This window comes from Dipodomys merriami, unplaced genomic scaffold (genome assembly GCF_024711535.1).
Source record: "Dipodomys merriami isolate MVZ:Mamm:240054 unplaced genomic scaffold, mDipMer1.0.p SCAF_35, whole genome shotgun sequence".
Classification (NCBI taxonomy): Eukaryota; Metazoa; Chordata; class Mammalia; order Rodentia; family Heteromyidae; genus Dipodomys; species Dipodomys merriami.
The window spans coordinates 12,253,629-12,270,765 of NW_027205048.1; the positions used below are offsets into that span (position 1 = coordinate 12,253,629).

At 45.9% G+C, this 17,137-nt stretch overlaps 1 protein-coding gene across 2 annotated transcripts in view; it reads left to right on the forward strand.

Moving 5' to 3' along the window:
• Positions 1-6,142: 6,142 nt before the first annotated feature.
• Tacc2 (transforming acidic coiled-coil containing protein 2) overlaps positions 6,143-17,137 on the forward strand; it is a 178,711-nt gene continuing 167,716 nt past the window's right edge. For both annotated transcript variants that reach the window (XM_069988205.1, XM_069988207.1), the window contains exon 1: positions 6,143-6,219. The gene's annotated coding sequence lies outside the window, so the exon portion shown is untranslated. The remainder of the gene's footprint in view (positions 6,220-17,137) is intronic.

A 17,137-nucleotide genomic window follows, 5' to 3' on the forward strand; every position in this document is an offset into this window, starting at 1 on the left:
GCTGGTCCTGCAGAGGCCCTGTCACCTCTTCAGGGAAGGGTTTGTGAAGTTTCCCTCTAGAAGCAGGGACCCTCCCTCCACCTAGGGTTTCAGTCCCAAGTCCTTGACTTCGTAGCAGAATAGGGATTTCCAGACAAGTCACAATGGTTAGGGAAAGTTGGCCGGGCCTTATTGAGTAAGCAAGCGAGTGGGCAAGTGAACAGGCCGAGGCACTGTTCGATTATTTGGACTTTGCCAGAAAACCACGCAGACATCCAGGTACAGAGAACAAAGAAAGGTTTACTGCCGGGAAAGGGCCCGGCACGACCCCTTCTCACAAGGGAGAAGTGAGAAGAAGGGCAAGCTACTGTCTGGGGTGATCTATATAACCTAGGAGGTTTAGGAGGGACTAGAAGAGCCTAGGAGGCAGAGACCCTGGTGTGGACATGAGGGCCAGGGGCTTCATCATGGCGGACTAGGGTTTATGGCTGCTATCCAAATAGTAGGTAAGGGTCCTGCAGCTGCCCAGACCTGAAGGTCACTCTAAGGGGCTCCTGCTGCCTTCTATGGTGGTAGCTGCCCCAGAGAAGTGCCATCCCAAGGTAGAGGGGGTTGCAGGCGGATTACTGACTGCCTTTACTGAATGGGCCCAGTGTTGCCTAGGAAGGGAGCATGCTAAGCTGTGGAGAGGGGAAGGAGCGTGCTAAGCTATGGAAGGGAGCTCACTGGGCTAACAGGCATGCTCCAACAGAGAGTTGAGGGTGCTCAAAAGGAGACACACCAGGCTTTTTGACATCTGATCAAGGCAAGGTTTGATTTTAAATTATTTTAGGATGAGTATTTTTCTTTGTCCTCACACTTGGTGCATCTACTTACTCGTTGTGTTACAGTCCTAAGAATGACCTACTCTGCTAAACTTGAATCAGTATGTTTGGACATCCCTTCAAAGAAAGGATGCATTTTGCCATACTTTTTTTTTTCTCAAGACTGATGTCCATCCTTGACATAAGTACTTTGTGCCTGGAAGAGTCATTTTCCCAAGGGTTTGCTTTTCCAGGATACGTGTCTTTTTTTTTTTTTTTTTATGATGTCCTTGCTCAGTTTTTGAGCACATGAATTCTTTTGGGCCAGCAGGCAAGGTCAGATGGAGAAAGCTGCTCTTGTTCTTTTTGCTTATGAAGATATATAAGAGATAAAACAAAGAAATAGTGCTTCTGTGCTTACTGTGGGGCTCAGGAGAAGTACACTCTTGGCCCACTTCATTGGCTACACCAGGCTTATTCCAAATGGGTCAGGGTCATTCCATTCTCCTTCCTCAGTGACTCGTCTAGGGATGATCTGTAATTCTGACCTGGCCAGACACATTAGATGACACACTGTGCTTCCCTCCTTTTACATGGTGGCATAAGAAAAGGCAGCCTGAAAAAAAGAAGAAGAAAAGGCAGCCTGGCATGTTGGCAGTCATCTACTACGCAGGAAGTGACAAGCATGCAAAAAGACCAAAATGCTGAAGGCAGTGAGGACAAAGGATGGTCTTCACTAAATTGCTGAATATACTACTGCCCTTCAGACTCCTGGAGTAGCTAGCTCACATATACCCTATGGTGTAAACTACTTCCAGTGCAACTCAATGCACTGTAGCCAAAACAATTACTTAGCATCCTTTTGGTGGAAATTCATCCCAGACAAAAATACCTGCAACAGTTCACTCAGTGAGCAGGGTACCCATGGGGAAAGCACTATAAATCACAGCATGTATCACAAAGATAGCTGTGATATTTTTCTTTGCCTTCCAGATGTTCACCAGGAAAAAGACATAAAGCTAATACTATCATTCCTATGGAAATGCACAGAACCAGGAATAGGAAAAAATAATCTTGAAAAGGGATCTGCAGGGTATAGTCAGCATCCTGAGTAGACTAGGGCCAGAAACATTAAAATGGATTTGGGGTCAGGGTGGGAACAAGTGAAGAAAAACCAAAATTGAGATTTTTCTATTTCCACTTAGCTAAATAGAAATCCTGCAGACTAGCTGTAATCCTAGCTACTCAGGAAGCTGAGACCTGAGATAGGTTCGAAGCCAGCCCAAGCAAGAAACTCTGTGATACCCTTACCTCCAATTAACCACCAGAAAACTAGAAGTGGGGCTGTGGCTCACAGTGATAGAGCACTAGCCTTGAGTAAAAGAGCTCAGAAACAGCCCCTAGGTCCTAAGTTCAAGCCCACAACTGATCATAAAAAAAAAATCCTCCACACTAGAGTGCAATAGTCAAAATACTATTTTTCTTGTGAAGCTACAAATCTAGTTGTAGGCAGACCTACTCTCTGTTGTATACAGCAGCTTTCAGGCTGTGCCTAGCCCTTAGTTACTCCATTTTGTGAAACTGTTTTGACCTGAATCATACCATTTTGATTACTCCATTTGATTTCCATCTTGATTACAACCCTTGCCAGGACTGAATGATTATACATCTTGTCAGTATAGTTAACAACTGTCATATGCCAGCATAAGGCACAAACTAATTATTTGTTCCAATAAAGAATATATGTGTATATATCAGAAACACCACACACTTGAGCTTATCGATCATACCAGATGCAGCCTGGGACTTTTTCCGATCCTGGGGCTTGGGTGCTGTCCCCGAGTTTCTCTTTTTTCAAGGTGAACACTTGAGCCACAGCACCACTTCTGGCTTTTCCTGAGTAGTTTATTGATAAGAGTCTCATGGATTTTCCTGCCCATGCTGGCTTTGAACAACAATCCTCAAATCTCAGCCTCCTAAGTAGCTAGGATTACAGGTATGAGCCACCGGTGCCTGCGCATCTCTGAGTTTTTTCCCCCCTTCACAATATTTAATTTTATTGTCAATAAATTTGGATTCAACTCAATAGGATAAAGAGATAGCCAGAAAGTGTTCAAGAACAATTCTGAGCATGTCTGAGTGTTTCTAGGGTAGTATTTGAACCAATAACTAAACAAAGATTTGCTCACATCACCATGGGTGGGTCTAGGTCTAGTTTTATCCATTGAAAGCTTGCTCAAAAAGAATGAAAAGGTAAAGTGATGGAGCACTTTCTCTCTTTCTTCTTGAGCTGAAACATCTGTTTTGTTTTGTTTTCTGTTGTCAGATACTAGACTTGTAGTTGCAGGCCTTGTACCAGCTGCTACCTTCCCAGTTCTCATGTCCTCAACTTAGGACTGAAAATGACACCACCAACTTCGGTGGTTCATAGGCCTTCAGACTCAGACTGGACTCATTTTCTAAACCAAATATGGTAGAGCTTCCTGGCCTCCATCACTGTGTGAGCCAAGGCACATAATAAATCTCCTCCTACGTAGCTATGTGTAGCCTATTGGTTCCATTTCTCCAGAGAACTCCGATTAACATATCCTTCCTCCATATTTATAAATCCCCTGTCACCAGCGGGAAGTCTGCTTTCTGTTATCGGCCAATGCATATTCTTATTTGCCTGATCCTTTTGTATGCAATCAATCTCTGCTGCATGCTGGACTCTTCGGCTTCACACTTAGCTGCAACTGCTGATGAATCACTTGGCCTCTTCTTTCCTCAGCATGTTAACCTTGGCAAGAGCTTTAGAATTGCCATTTTCTTATGTCTAACATCTGATGCATGGCAGCTAATCCATCTTCCTCACCAATTGCCATCGAAATTACCAGGGAAAGTTTTAACAGTGACACTCATACTTCATACCAAGGATAATCTATGTGCACCTGTCCCTGGTGATACTGACGTAAGGTCTGCCCCCTGTAAAGACAGCTCCCTACCTCTTGGCTAAGTTTCTGCATTACCTAGGTATCTGTGTTACCTAGGTAACTGGCACACTTGGAAGCAGTCACCTTCCCTTCCTGCTAGGTCACATTCTGGGCCACCTCTGGTCACATGCCTCCCATCTGGCCATAGGAGGGTCCCAGGCCCTGAGTTCACATCCAGATCCAGTGTGGCCACACCTTTTCCCCACCTGGCCACACCTTTTCCTGTCCCTGGCCTAGATAAGTCCTGGCCTAGGAGTGGGTCACCCCTCCCCCACTTCCTTTTTCAGCCATGCCTCTCCACCATGCATGGCCGGGACAGCAGTTCAGTAAATAAACTTCTTTTCCTGAGTAACGTGGTGTTCTCTTCCTCAGCTACCATGAAACCTACTTACTTAATATACCTTAACTGACCTCATGGCCAGCCAAGTGGCAAGTGGTCTGAGATCCCATCCTACTGTCTATTTTTTCTGACACCCAGTTCCAACCGTTTCAGACATGCATTTCTGGTACCAGCCATGCATCCAGAACCAGGGAGTTTGTCAGGCAGTGCTGGTATAGAAAGGAAAGAAGCCGAGGAAGAAGCTGGGGTCCACATCACACATCTGTCTTCAGTGGAGGCAGCTCCGGGGACTCTCTGCAGGTGGCACTTCCAGCAGTGTGAGGACTGAGATCTTGTCTGGACAGCCTGTCACAGACTCCACCACAAGGCAGTTCTCTAACTTCATCTCCGTTTGATTCTCAAACTTCCAAGAGGAATGTTTTCCTGAGTGGTTTAACGAGGAGATAGCAATCAATCTGATTACTCATTACATTTTCTTTCTTATTGTTTGTTTGGATTTCTTCTATAATTCGTTTCTTTCTCTCCCTTCCTTCCTATTTCCTTCTTTTTCTTTCCTTCCTTTCTTCCTCTCCTGCCTCTCTCTCTCTCTCAGTCTCTGTTTCTGTCTCTGTCTCTATCTCTCCCTCTCTCTCTTTCTCTCTTTGTCCCTCTCATGCATGTTCACACACCAGTCCTGGGGCTTGAACTCAAAGTCTCTGGGTGCTGTCCATGAACTATTTTTGCTCAAGGCTAGCATGCTACTACTTGAGTCACAGCTCCCTTTCCTGCTTTTTTGGTGCCTAATTGGAGATAAGTCTCATGGACTTTCCTGCCAGCTGGCTTTGAATCTCAATCCTCAGATCTCAGCCTCCTGAGCAGCTAGGCCTGAGCCACTAGCACCCAGCTCTTCTTTCTCTTTTCAGCCAAGAAAGGATTTAATTTAACGCATGGTTTCAGAAGTTTTATTCAGCTCAGCATTTCTGGGTTCCTTGTTCTTAGCCTGTGGTGGGACAGAACATCTTGGCAGTGAGAGACTGACGGAAGAGAGCTGTTTACCTCATGGTAGACAGGAAATAGAGAGCACAACAGGAAGTGATCAGGGACAAGACAAACCCTAAGTTTTGGTTTCCTGCCAGTGACCTTCTTCCCACAAAAGCCACACCTCTAAAGTTTGTCTTCTAAATAGCACCACCAGATGAGGACCATGCCCTGATACCTGAGCCTGTGGCGATAGTTCATATTCCAATCAAAACATTCTGACCCTGGCCCCCCAAAATCTCACGTTCATTTCATACTGCAACATGAATTTAGTCAGTCTCCCAAGTCTTAACACTTTCCACAATACCATTATAGTATTTCTAACTGATGAGCAAAAAGCTCGAAGTAGAGCTGTGGCTCAAGTGGTATAGTGCCAGCCTTGAGTGAAAAAGCTAAGGGACAACATCCAGGCCCTGAGTTCAAGCTCCAGTACCAGCACAAAAACAAAACAAAAATGATGGATCATACAGAGTTTTCAGTGTTGGTACATAAAGATCTCCATCCACTTTCTAATAGTTGTCATTGTCACAACTTTAACTCATTAATGACTCACAGATTCTTAGGTAGCTCGCCATTTAAAATTGGCCTAACAGTAATTACCCTCTGTTCTTTTCTCAGATTGGCATTTTCAGTAAGGACAGTTGATATTATAAGATCAGCTGGCTGATCTTATAATGGGACCTGTCTCATTTACTGAACACACATAATTTTATTGCTTTTTTTTAAAGGGTTGCTTTGTTTTGCAAAGTAGCCAGAATATAGAACTGCTCCAAGTACATTCATGACACAGCCTTTGGATCCCAGGTGAATTTAGAGTTAGGACAGCAGAAAGCAGACAGCTGGTAGGTACTGCCAGCCTTCAGCTCTCTGTTTTCTTCTTCTTGGGCCAGAGCCTTCTGGAAAGCTGCCGTTGGCCCAGGTCAGATTGCTTACACACCACTGCCTTGCAGGCCAGCGTTCCCAACCTTAAGCCGATGCACATTTATAGAACGATTCCATGTGATCCCGAGCAAGGAGATCGCAGGCGGAGGGTAACGCTGACACACTGTGACCTCAGGAGAGGGGCCTCTTCCCCCCTCGCTCGCTGCTCCTGCGGAGAGGATACTGAGTAAGTACATCTAGTCTCGGATGGATGGCTCCATTCCTCCGTTCCTCTGAGCAGTATGTGCCTATTAACTGTTTTGGCTTACTGAGATCAGAGGGCTACGTTCACTTCTTGCTCGTTTCCTTTTAAAGTGAAATTAAAGGCACATCTTGCTTCTTTTCCTCCTCCCAGCCAAATGGGCTGTACCTGTTCTTTGTTACTGTGGGTAGAATATGGCCACATTCGTGGAGATCTTTGTCTCTTCATTTGTAAGAACAGTGGTGGAAGCAGATGATGACTGGACTCTCTACTGGCTTCTGCAATGGAACTGCCCATTGCAAATTGTATCTGCCAGGATCTGGGATTGTGCAGAATCATCTTGTAAGCACCCTGAAGGCCCTCACACACTAAGACTCTGTGGGGGGGAAATGTTATTTGAAAACGTGATTGTGTTGACCTCGACATGTTTGTACATTTATTTCTCAAGGCTCTCACAAATACCTTTTTGGACCTGTTTTGAAGTTGTGTTTGCTAGTCTGAGGGGGCTCCCTGATCTGGACAAGACTGGGTTAGCATCAGTTATAACTTCATTCTCAAGTTAAAGCTGGAGTTAGGCTCCTGAGTAATCCTACTAAATCACATGCAGACAGGAGGGGGGGGGAAGGGTTTTTACCATGTTCTATAAACCAGAAAGGCATAGATTAAAATTCTTTAACCCTTAAATAAAGCACTTACAATGTATAGGGACTGATATCAGTATATGCCTAGCTATTGGGGTGAACCCCTCAATTAAGCTGTGGCTTTCAGATCCACCTGCCATCCTTTCTCATGAAAGGAGTTGGTATGTCTAACTGACAGCTGCCCTGGGCTTCCTTTGCCAAAGGTAAGCCCTGAAGATACCTTCCCCCTTCCTGATACAGGCCCAGAGACGCCTGTTTGCTTGTCTGACTTTGTAAATAGTACCATGATGTCTGGATTTTCTAACTAATTGCTCTGTGTGTGTTTATCAGAGAGGAATTTGGGATCAGGTTCTAGATTACAGGCAGGGAGAAAAGATTACTTCTGCAGTGGTTGTGATGGGTCCATGGGAATCTGGCCCAAGCACAGGAAGACAGTGAGAGAGACTTTGGGAAGGAAGAATCCAGAGAACGTATGACTGTTTGTAAGTGGAGAAACAAATGAACTGAATCAGAGGGCTTCTGTCATGCGGCAAACACTAAGCGATCCCATGTACTGCATGTCCCTAATCCCAGGACCAAGGGCACAGCTGCCCTCCCACAGACACACTCCCTGCCCCCAGGGTGCTGAAAGTCCAGTAGAGAGGTAGACACAAAGCAGGCAGTGACCATGAGGTGCAAGAATATCACTATGGTACCAGGCGTGTGACTGGAAGAACAACATCGTCTAAATAGAAATGGGGAAGGCGACAGATGGGCTGACCTGGGAGGAGAGAGGGGCAACTTGTATTCATTCTGTGAGTGGAGTAGACTGTGACTCCTGTAAGTGTGATGATGAATGGTGGAGATGAACAGTGAGGTTATGGAGACCAGTGGACACTCCAAGGCACAGCTCAGACCAGAAGACCAGCTTCCAAGTCTCAGGAAGCAGCTTTCAAGAGAGGGTGGGAGGAGAAAACTCTGGGCAGGAGGAAAAGCAGGATCATCCTGTAGCACCTTTTTGGAAAGTCCTGTGTGAAAGAGGCCAAGGAGGAAGTCGGGATAGCAGTGGCTCCAGAGATGCTAAGAGATACAATCTCCGGCCAGAGTCTGGGGTTGTGGAAATGTCTGAGTGTGGTTTTGCTCAACAGCATTTGTTCCTCAGAAGCAGAAACACACTCTGAAAAGGGAAGGGTGTTTGTGGAGCAGACATGGCAACCTTCAACCTGGCTTCCTAGCAAGCCCCTCTTCCTTCTGATCCGAGGGAGCCCATCTTCTCTCCCACTGTGGGGACCCTGGTCCTGTCCTGCACCACCAGGGCACAGGGCTCCTCACCGCAGTGATCTTCATCCCATACCTCATTCCCTTGTTCACAAGGGGCCTCCCTTGGTTGACTTTCAGGATGGCTATCAAATATCAAAAGAGAATTTCTGGTCAGCCATTCCAGGATAAGACAGAATATCTAGTCTGAGTGCAATTTAGTGGTAGCCACAGCTGGTTTTGTGTGGCGAGCCAAAGCCACTGGTCAGTAAGGGGAACCAAGTGGGTGGGAGGGGTGAGGGATGAGCAGGTTTGAGAAAAGAACAGATCCAAGACTTCCAAAGTTGCTGCTCAAGTGCATGCGTTTCATGAGAGCCAAGAACTAAAAGCTATAGTGGGAACTGAGGTTGATATCTGAGGACCCCAGTTCAAAACTATGCTGGGCCTGAAAGACTCATCTCCAATAAACTACCCTCACATGAGCAGGAAGAAGAGTTCTAGCTCAAGTGATAGGATGCTAGTCATAAGCAAAAAAAGATCAGGGACAGCAGTTGAAGCTCCAGGACCAGCACACACACAGACACAGACACAGACACAGACACATACATACAAACACACACACACACACACACACACACACACACACACACACACACACACACACAAAGTTGTAGTGGGTGGTACTGCTTAACTGCATGCAAGGCTATGTCTTCCATGGCCAGGGTTCTGCTATAACAGGGCAAGCACAGTTGCAGATGGCTAATAGAAAAAGACAGAGCCTTGCTGGGCACTGGTGGCTCATGCCTTTAATCCGAGCTACTCAGGAGGATGAGGTAGGAGGATCATAGTTCGAAGCCAGCCTGGGCAGGAAAGTCTGTGAGACTCTTAGCTTCAATTAACTACCAGAAAACTGGAAGTGGCACTATGGCTCAAAGCAGTAAAGCACTAGCCTTGAGCAAAAAGAGCTCAGGGACAGGTCCCAGGCCCTCAGGGACTGACAGGAAGGAAGGAAGGAAGGAAGGAAGGAAGGAAGGAAGGAAGGAAGGAAGGAAGGAAGGAAGGAAGGGAGAAAGGAAGGAAGAAAGGAAGGAAGAAAGGAAGGAAAGAAGGGAGGGAAGGAAGGATTAAGAAAGAGGGGGGTGGGTAAAGAGCCAGGGCAAATAGAATCATCTAGACCATGGAGTACTGGCCAGGAAGAAATCAAATTCCCTGCTGCAGACTCATGCACTGATTCCACCTTGGAGGTCCCAGACCCACGTGCAATTTGCCATCTTGGTACAAGAGATCCTAGCCAACCCCAAGGACAGAGCATGGGGACCAGATTTCAGGTGACAAGGCAGCAAAATGACAGCCAGAGCCTGCCCCCACAAATGACACAGGAAGACTTCTCTCGGTGGGCTTGTCTTTGTCATTGTGGTCCTCTAGCAATCCAAGGTGCCTTTTCCTTGGGTTCTTAATTCACCTGTGTTTAGAAGAGGTAGGTAGGTATCAGTGTTTTTATAATCCTAGCCTGCAGAGGTAAATTTGTTCCTTTGTTGATGCCAGTGTTTATCCAGAGCCATGCAAACTAGTTGCCACTTGCCAATGTTTCACAAATGTTACCAAGAAGAGTGTTTAAAATCGACACAGAGGAGAGTGGCTGTGATGAGATGGGGTGCAGAGTCTGTGACCTAAAAAGGGGAAATTCTCTTTGCACTCAAGTCAGGGAACAGCCTGGCAGAGCTCTGGGCCAGAGTTGGTGCCAAAGAATTGGGACGAGATTAAAGCCAGCAACTCAGGATACTGTTGTCCTAATACAGAGAGCTTCCTCCATCTGTACAGAGTTGAGAAGTGATAGATACTGCTGTGTCTTGTATTCAGCAGCTCCAAAAAAAGTATCCAGGCTCCACCCAGGACTGGCCCTACTCAGAGTAGCTGCTTTTGCTACTTCCCAAATACTGAGTTAAAAGACATAAGCCATGAAAGATATATTTTCTATCTGGATGGGCTGGCTCATTAAATTGTGATCCTTAGATCTCAGCCTCCTGGTTAGCTAGGATCACAGGCATGAGCCACTGGTGTTCAATGCTTCTCTTTAAAAAAAAAAGATACTTTTTATTTACTTATAATTTCACATTCTCTTCCAAGATCTTTATTAAATTTTTATTTGAATCTTCCACCCTCCCATGCCCCGCCCCATTGGACATCTTGTAATTTCCTTATTTTGAGGATATTTTTGCCTTTCTTTTACTTCTTCCCTGAGTTCAATCAACATTATTCTCATTCCTGCCAGAGTTTTGTCCATTTCCATTTGCATATTAAAAATTTTCATTTGAGGCACTGTACATCTATTCAAATGCTTATTTGAGAATGCTTAATTCTGATTGGAGTGTTGACTTAAAATTTCCTACTGCTCCTCAGTGGGTTTCAGGGTTTAAGGAAGATTTTCCTCTGAAAATATGCGCGTGTCCTATGTCTCCTGGTTTCTTGATCTCACCCCCTTCCTCTTGTCCTTTTTCATGATCCTGAGATGCTTACAGGATTCCTGGTTTGATGGTGTCTTATTTTTCTTTGTAGCAGAGGCTTGAAGGGATTTGGAGTCCTCTGATTTTGTCCCTTTCCTTTTCTTTTTGTAGGATTCGCCATTCTCTCTTCTTTCTTCTCCATTTGACATTCTGCTGCCCAGTGTGCTTCTTCTGTCATTTTCCTTCTTTTTCTACCAGAAGATCCATGCATTTTGAAGACTGTCTCAATAACCTGTGCCTGTCCCTTTAAATTCCCTGTGCTTCCAGATCCCCTCCTCTCAGTCCCTGCTCCAACATTGCTCAGGTGCTTTTTTTAAGGCCTTGAACTCCAGTTCACCCTAGATTCTGTTCACAGCCTTGTTTCCAACAAGCATTTGTGGGAGAGCTGGGTGGGTCAAAGCATGAAAAGTCAAGCTTGGGGATTTTCTGAGTTGGTTCTTTTAAAAAAATTATGGTTGTTTGGAAGAGTACTTACACTTCTCTGTTTTCATTCTTTGAAAAAAGATCTCTTTTTGGGGTACCTTTGCTTTTCTCTTCCCATAGTTTTACATCACAGGGAGGAAATGAAACCGGAGTTTTAGATCCCAGACCCAAACACCAGGAGGGTCACACATCGGATCGGGCGGCTGGCCTCTGTGCACTAAATAGATACAGTGAAGGGCAGTGGAGGCTTTCTACATAGCATTGGCTACCACAGGGAGACAATACTTAGTTCATCTTTGGCTGCCTTCAGGGAACACACCTGAGCTATAGTTTTAAACAGACAAAGAACTGGGAGAGGGGGAGGGTATGCCCATTTAATTAATTAGTTCCTCACTGGTATGCTCCTGGGCTCTGTGGTGGGCAGGTGGTCTGAAGCTCATCCTCTCAGGATGGATGAAGTATGGCTTTGCTACAGGAAGAGTTATGAATACCTGACAGGTGGTCCAGTCTCCCATCCTTTCCTTCCTGGCTTCCAAGATGGCTGAAAATAACTGCAGAAAAGCACCTCTCAGGGGAAAGCACAGTTACAAAAGTGGAAGTTGGAGTTTCTAGCTTTATCCTGCCGTGGGATAATTTGGGGGCCCAAGTCAGTAGTCGCTGTTTCTCAGCAACAGACACAGTTTCAGAAGTACTGGGAGACAGGTAACTAGGATGCCTCGATTATTTTCAGCTACTCCAAAAGCTAATTTGAAAGCAGGCAAAAATGGTTAATAGGTGTTTGTCTTTGTTCTGGGTGTGGGGGAAGGAAGTATAGACTAGCCAAATGGTACTTGTGAAAAGTCTCATGTATCTAGAACTTTGAGATTACATAATAATTATTATCCTTAACTCCTTTCTTTTACTTTTTGGTGCTAGGGCTTGAACTTCGGGTCTGGGTGCTGTCCTTTAGCGTTTTTTAGCTCAAGGCTAACACTACCACCTCTACCATTTGAGCCACAGCTCCACTTTCAGCTTTTTGGAGGTTGATTGGAGATAAGAGTCTCAGAGACTTTCCTGTCACGGGCTGGCTTCTCACCTCTATCCTCAGATCTCAGCTTCTGGAGTAGCAAAGATTACAGGCATGAGCCACCAGTGCCCAGTTTTATCCCTAACTTTTTAAAGTTTATAATAGAGGTTTTAAAAGCTAGTCATGAAATAATAAAATTTCCAGATATTGGTGAAAATTCTAAGGCCTAATAATCCCACTAACAAAATCTGTTTGGTTCTAAATAGAGTCTTAGTAGTAGTAATATCTTTACCTCTGATGCAGTTGGCACTGATGCTGTGCAGCTACAATCAACATTGCTGTTGTAGCCAGGCACTGGTGGCTTGAATATGTAATCCTAATCCTAACTTCTCAGGACGATGAGATATGAGGGTCACTGTTCAAAGCCAGCCCAGGCAGGAAAGTCCATGAGACTCTTATCCCCAGTTAGATGGCAAAAAAAGGCAAAAGTAGAACTGTGGCTCAAATGATAGAGTACCAGCCTGGAGCAGAAAAGCTAAGGGATAGTTCCCAGGTGCTTGGGTTCAAGCCCCAGTACAGGCATGAACATGAACACACACACTCACATACACACAGAGGATTCTTGCCTTGCTGTTTGCATCATAACAGCTCCAGCCCCTCTCTCTGACCTGCCTCTATCTCCTGTAATCCTGCAGTTTCCAATTATGTTAATACTGTATTAGCTTTCCAAAAGACAGAACAGTTCAGCTTTTGCATTCAAACTGATGTCTCAACTTTTGTGGGTTACAACAGCTTGTTTTCATAAGAATATGGTTTCTGCTAATCTCATCTGCAGATGAGATGGAAATTGTGAATAACCACATATTTGAATGTGCCATCAAGTATCTGTTTTAGAGAGAAAACACAGACCCTTCACTGCAAATCAAGATGTAGTTTTGAGTTTCTGTTTGGGGCCAAGGGGTTTTGCATGGCTAATACCACATCTGCTGTTCCAGAATGGAACAGTCAGTGGGTCTCTTCTAGGCCTCCGTCTGGACTGGACACCGCCACTGGTGACCATGCTTATCAACTGCCATTCGAACTATGAGGAGGGGTTTGGCCTATCCCTCAGGCCTCCCTATATATAGCTCGGTGCCTGGATCTTTCAGATGACCAGCCAGTTTGGGTTGGAAGATAAATGATCATCTGGAGAAATCTGATCAGACTGCTTTTGAGACATAACAAACTATCCCAACCCTTGGTGGTCTAAAACACGAACCATTTGTTTAATTTGTTTAGCTTTGATTCTGTGGGTTGGCATCTTGGTCTGGGTTCACCCCTCCGGGTGGTTTTCTTGGTCTTAGTTGGGATCCTTCATGTGTCTGTGGTCAGATGGGGGCCAGCCAATCATCAGCCACCATTAATTAGCCATGACGATGGGAAGCATGCTGACTAAGCAAGGCCAATTTAGGTCAAAGATGATGGTCCATAAATTCAACTACATTGTCCCCTGTTGGTCTTCAGGCTTCCCTACTGACCTCTGCCTAGTCTTCTACCATTGAGGTGGGTCTCTAAAGCCTGTCTCAAACCCCCTAAGAGTCTCCCCATGGAAATGCAGCACAGGGGTACAGAGCTCTCCTGAAGCTCTGTAGCATCCTCTTCCTCCTGAGCCATCCTCTGTGTGCAATCTGGCTGCTGCTCTCTTCTCTACCTCCTTAAGTACTCTGTCCCTGTTCACCAGCCCTCTGTTCACTTTCTACCCTATCTGTTGTGTTGGCTTAGTTCCTTCACACTTCTGATCCTACCAGCCTGAGTTTGTTCCTAAGTCTATTCCCTGCTCACAGTCCCGTGGTTTCAATACTTCCCCACCTTATCTAACCAAGAGCAGGTCTGCACAGACCCTGCACCCCTTCACATTGCAACTTCCTCAGAGGCAAACTACGGAAAACAGGGAAGGTGTTTGCAACAACTTAACATCCACTGCAACTGTGAAATAATGCAGTTGTAGGCATGGAGAAATGTGCCTGCTCTGACACTGTTATTTCTCAAGACAAACACACACACACACACACAGTTTCAAAAGAGTATGTATAATATGTATCATCCCAAGTTTGCTTTTGTAGATAAGAAGTTTGTACGGGCTGAGAAGGTGGCTCAGTGGTAGAGTGCTTGCCTTGCATGCATGAGGCCCTGAGTTCGATTCCTCAGCACCACATAAGCAGAAAAAGCCAGAAGTGGCGCTATGGCTCGAGTGGTAGAGCACTAGCCTTGAGCTGAAGAGCTGAGGGACAGCACCCAGGCCCAAAGTTCAGGCCAATGACCGGCCAAAACAAACAAACAAAAAAGAAGTTCGTAAGCTTCACTGCACTTGTAATTCTAGCTGCTCTGGAGGCCAGAATCTGAGGATTAGGTTAGAGGCAAGTCCAGGAAGCAAAGTTCTGTGGGGCTCTTATCTCTGATTAACCACCAAAAAGCCAGAAGTGGAGATGTGGCTCAAGTGGTAGAATACCAACCTTGAACAAAACTCAGGGAGGAGGGCAAGGGGGGGGGCACAGAAATGGAGGGACAAAGAGTGAACAGATGCAGCAGTGTACTCAATGGACACTATGATGAAAATGAACTATACAACTTACAGGTAGGGACAGGAGGGAAAAACTGGGAAAGAAAAACTGGGAAACTGTGAAAGAAGGGTGACATTGTCCTCAAACAAATAGACTCATTGCCTGACTTATGTAACTGTAACAATAACAGTAAAAAATAAAAAATAAGCCAGTGATGCACAACTGTAATCCCAGCTACTCAGGAGGCTGAGATCTGAGGATCGAGGTTCAAGGCCAGCCTGGGCAGGAAAAGCCATGAAACTTTTATCTCCAATAAACCACCAGAAAACTGGAAGTGGTACTGTGGCTCAAGTGGTAGAGCACTAACCTTGAGCTGAAGAGCTGAGGGACAGTGCTCAGACCCAGAGTTCAAGCCCCACAACTGACAAAAATAAATAAATAATAAAAATAAAACCCTCAGGGACAGTGCCCAGGCCCAGAGTTCAAGCCCTAAGACTAACACACACACACACACACACACACACACACACACACACACACACACACACACACACACACACAGAATTGTAAGTACATATTTGGGACTGGGGTATAGCTCAGTTGTAGAATACCTGTCTACTATGTATGAGGCCCTCACTTCAATCTTTAGCACAGCAAAAAAGAAAAAGCATACACACACACACACACACACACACACACACACACACACACATATACACACATGTGTGTGCACATCTATATCCATCTGTCTGTCTATCTGTCCATCTATCTATCTTTTACTTAGATGCCCATCTGTGGTCTTCTTCTTTTTTTTTTTTTTTTGGGTACGGTCATGGGGCCTGTACTCTGGGCCTGGGCACTGTCCTCCCTCAGCTCTTCAGCTCAAGGCTAGTGCTCTACCACTTGAGCCACAGTGCCACTTCCAGCTTTTTTCTTTTTGTTTATGTGGTGCTGAGGAATCGAACCCAGGGCCTCAGGCATGCAAGGCAAGCGCTCTACCACTGAGCCACCTTCCCAGCCCCCATCTGTGGTCTTCTTGTCGGGTAGGCTCAAGCTCAAGTCCACACCTAATGGATCTCTGAAGTCCATCCCACATTTCCTATGAATCCTGAGTGTTTATCCTCTCTGGCCTCCTCTGCTTTCAGGCTCCTGCTTCCTCAGTGTCTTTTTTTTTCAGTTCCAAGCCACATTCCCAAACTCCTCCTCAAACCAAACCAAAACCAGACAACGTAGCTGTGTGGGTTTGGAGCTAAGACACAGTCACTGGCTCAACCTCTGGACACTGATGTTGCCAGAGGTCATGTGGGGAGAGAGCCGCACTGGGACACAGCTGACGGCCTCAGGGGAGGTGCAGGGGGGGGGGACCTGCAGGGCTTCTGGGGCTGAGAACACTTGCTAAGAGCGAGCCCTACAAGGCTAGCCCTGGCTCCAGCCCTTTCTAGCAGATAGCGGATGTGTCTGATCACTAAGAGCAGGGGCTGGTTCTCCAAATTGCCCCACGTTCTAAGGTTCTACATGAGTGAGCTTTCTGCCACCCACATTTCTGGGTGGGCCTCAGAAATGGAGGAAAGGAAGAAGGCAGGGAGTGAAGGGAAGGGTTGAGGGGAGAACTCAGACCCTGCCAAGCAGGCAGGTCCGTAAGACTCACGAAGGTTCTTTGCCAGAGCAGAAAGAGAGCAACATCTCATAATACATCTCTTTCCCAGGCGACAGCTGTTTGTTTGTATTAAAACAGGAACATGATAACAGAGCTATAAGTAGCTCCTTGCTCAGCTGTGCAAGGTAGGGAGCTGAAAGCAATTGCGCTTAGTCCGGGGGGGGGGGGGGGGCGGGTATTGCGATGGGTCAGGTGAGCCTGAGCTCACTCTGATGAGCCATGTGACCTGCACTCCATGAAGTAACACCATCTGCCCGAAGCTCAGCCCACTGTCTTCTGGGTAGGAGGGTCCTGGCTTGACAGGAAGGCAACTTCCAGCTTCAGAACTAGTACCTCCAGGGCCCCTGTTGGAGTTTCACCCAGCCCTTCTTGCTGCCACCTCCAGCCCTCAGCTTCTCCTCTGTGAAGGAAGGTTCTGGAAGTTTCTTCCTTCATGAGCAATCTAGATTATGCTATTCAGGAGGAATAGCAGACTCATTCCTATCATCACACAACAAAGAGAGAATTTTTCTTTCTATTCAGAAAAATCCAATAGAAAATATAACCCATTGCTAACCTACTGACAAATCCCAGTAGATCGTCTCTAGGCCATCCACCCAGGGCGGTGTAGACATTGAAGGAAGTTGCAAACCTTGTGTGTGTGTGTGTGTGTGTGTGTTGGTCATTGAAGTCAGGGCCTAGCACTCTTGCTTAGCTGGCACTCTACCACTTGAGTCGCAGCTCCACTTTCAGTTTTTTGATGGTTAATTGGAGATATGAGTCTCACGGGTTTGATTGCCCTAATTTGACTTTGAGCCTCGAGGCTTTGATACCAGTTTCCTTCTATGTAAGCTAAGTAGCTTAAGATTTACAGGTGTGAGCCATCAGTTTCTGGTTAGGAAATTATCTTTGAACTC